The sequence below is a fragment of the Rhinopithecus bieti genome, unplaced genomic scaffold, assembly GCF_001698545.2.
Source record: "Rhinopithecus bieti isolate Rb0 unplaced genomic scaffold, ASM169854v2 scaffold_6113, whole genome shotgun sequence".
NCBI classification, from domain to species: Eukaryota; Metazoa; Chordata; class Mammalia; order Primates; family Cercopithecidae; genus Rhinopithecus; species Rhinopithecus bieti.
This window is the reverse complement of record NW_016805390.1, coordinates 802,392-805,514: the sequence shown is the minus strand read 5'-3', so window position 1 is coordinate 805,514 and position 3,123 is coordinate 802,392. Positions and strand designations below refer to the sequence as shown.

General features: G+C 39.4%; 1 pseudogene; it reads left to right on the top strand.

Moving 5' to 3' along the window:
• The first annotated feature begins 854 nt into the window (after positions 1 to 854).
• Positions 855 to 2,543, top strand: LOC108529786 (NAD-dependent malic enzyme, mitochondrial pseudogene; annotated as a pseudogene).
• Positions 2,544 to 3,123: the final 580 nt, after the last annotated feature.

Below are 3,123 nucleotides of genomic sequence, written 5' to 3'. Positions count from 1 at the left end.
TCTAGGAAGTTCCAATCTTTCCCTCATATCTTCTTCTGAGACCTCCAATTGGGTCTCATAAGAACTCAGTATTGTGATGATAGCACCAAGGGAGAATGGTGTTAAACCATAAGAAACTGTTCTTCTGATCCAATGATCTCCCACCAGGCCCCACATACAGCATTGGAAATTACATTTCAACATGAGATTTGGGTGGTGACAGAGTTCCAAACCACATTATCGGATAACTAATGTGAAAGTGTAGAGACAATTGACCAAGGGCTCTGGATAAAGTTAAGGCTGGCATCACGTGAGATGTCTCCATGTGAGACATTAGAGGTATCAGTGCAATATTCAAATGTAGATAACAAACATGCAATTAAAAGTATGAACCTGGGAAAATAGGACACCATGGATATATTCAAAAAAGATTCCACGAATGAAAATTTTGATGTATTTCACTACACCATATCAGTCATTTATGGCTAATAGAGTAAGAAAAGAAAAGAGAGAAAAATATTTGTAACAGATAATGTAAAGTTTTAATTTCCTTAATTTATAAAGAAGTCATATGAGTTCATTGAAAATGGCAAATACCTTCAATAGAAGAAAAAAATTAAAAATAGAAAAGGACAATTTACATTTAAAAAAATCCAGTGGGCCATGCCCACTCGGCCCCACCCCCCCCACCCTCCGCTCTGACCAGTCTACCTCAGTGCGTGGGGCCTCTCGCGCCAGTGCGAGCCTGAGCTGGCACGGACTCCAGGAGGCTTGCAGAAGGGGAGGGCCCAGTGGTGCCAGGGCTGAGCATCGCCAGGGCTGGAGGCAGGGTGCAGCCTCTTCGTCCGCAGCACCAACTGTCGTGTGGTGAGACCTCTGATGAAAGAAAAGATGTTGTCCAGGTTAAGAGTAGTTTCCACCACTTGTACTTTGGCATGTGGACATTTGCACATAAAAGAAAAAGGCAAGCCACTTATACTGAATCCAAGAACAAACAAGGGAATGGCATTTACTTTACAAGAACGACAAATGCTTGGTCTTCAAGGGCTTCTACCTCCCAAAATACAGACACAAGATATTCAAGCCTTAGGATTCCACAGAAACTTGAAAAAAATTACTAGCCCTTTGGAAAAATGTAACTACATAATGGAAATACAAGAAAGAAATGAGAAATTGTTTTATAGAATACTTCAAGATGACACTGAGAGTTTAATGCCAATTGTATATACACCGACAGTTGGTCTTGTCTGCTCCCAGTACGGACACTTCTTTAGAAGACCTAAGGGATTATTTATGTCGATCTCAGACAGAGGTCATATTAGATCAATTGTGGATAAGTGGCCAAAAAATCATGTTAAGGTTGTTTTAGTGACTGATGGAGAGAGAATTCTGGGTCTTGGAGATCTGGGTGTCTATGAAATGGGAATTCCAGTAGGAAAAATGTATTTGTATACAGTTTGTGCCTGAATATGGCCTGATAGATGCCTGCCGGTGTGTATTGATATGGGAACTGATAATATCACATTCTTAAAAGACACATTTTACATGGGCTTATACCAGAAACAAGATCGCACACAACAGTATGATGACCTGATTGATGAGTTTATGAAAGCTATTACTGACAAATATGGCCAGAACACACTCATTCAATTTGAAGATTTTGGAAATCATAATGCATTCAGGTTCTTGAAAAAATATCAATAAAAATACTGCACTTTCAATGATGATATTCAAGGGACAGCTGCAGTAGCTCTAGCAGATCTTCTTGCAACACAAAAAGTTATTAATAAACCAGTCTCTGAACACAAAATCTTATTCATTGGAACAGGAGAGACCACTCCCGGAATTGCAAATCTTATAGTATGTCTATGGTAGAAAATGGCCTGTCAGAAGAAGAGGCACAAAAGAAAATCTGGATGTTTGACAAGTATGGTTTATTAGTTAAGGGGCGGAAAGCAAAAATAGATAGTTATCAGGAACCATTTACTTACCCAGTCCCAGAGAGCATACCTGATTCTTTTGAAGATGTGGTGAATACAATGAGGACTTCAACTACAATTGGAGTTGCAGGTGCTGGCCATCTTTTCACTCCTGATGTAATCAGAGCCATGGCCTCTATCAATGAAAGGCCTGTAATATTTGCATTAAGTAATCCTACAGCACAGGCAGAGTGCACGGCCGAAGAAGTATATACACTTACAGAGGGCAAGTGTTTGTTTGCCAGTGGCAGTCCATTTGGGCCAGTGAAACTCACAGATGGGAGAATCTTTACACCAGATCAAGGAAATAATGTATATATTTTTCCAGGTGTGTCTTTAGCTGTTATTCTCTGTAACACCCAGCATATTAGTGACAATGTTTTCCTAGAAGCTGCAAAGGCATTGACAAGCCAAATGACGGATGAAAAGTTAGCCCCAGGGAGACTTTACCCAGCACTTGCTAATATTCAGAAAGTTTCTATTAACATTGCTATTAAAGTTACAGAATACCTATATGCTAACAAAATGGCTTTCCAATACGCAGAACCTGAAGACAAGGCCAAGTATGTTAAAGAAAAAGTATGACGGAGTGAATATGATTCCCTGCTGCCAGATGTGTATAAATGGCCGGAATCTGCATCAAGCCCTCCTGTGATAACAGAATAGAAACACTCCCCTGATAAATACTTCCTGTACTCCGGGGAACCCCTGTTTTTCAGACAAGAAGAGATAATGTCCTCAGTTTTATGGTGTTTTCTGTATTTTGCTCTCCTGACCACTTTGGTTAACATATTTTTTCCACATGTCTCCACATCTGTTGGGGTAGACCTGTTGATGGATTGCACTGCGGACCAGTACCCTACAATCAGTTAATTGTGATGCTTTAATTCTAACATAAATACCATACCACATCCAGGAGACAGAAAAAGTTTGTCAATGTCTTCACTTGTACTCTAATTCAGACTTGCCGAAGTACTTGCTGTTTACTATTATGGATACTAATCTTCTCTCACCTAGTTCTTTTAGAGCTACTAAAACAGAAATTTACTTTTATGTATAGAAGCACAGAATTTGGGAAAGAAACTAAATTTTCACCAAATTACAAGGAAAATGGTCAGTATCTAAAATGTTCTTCTATGTCTGCTTCATCTTACCTTCATACTCT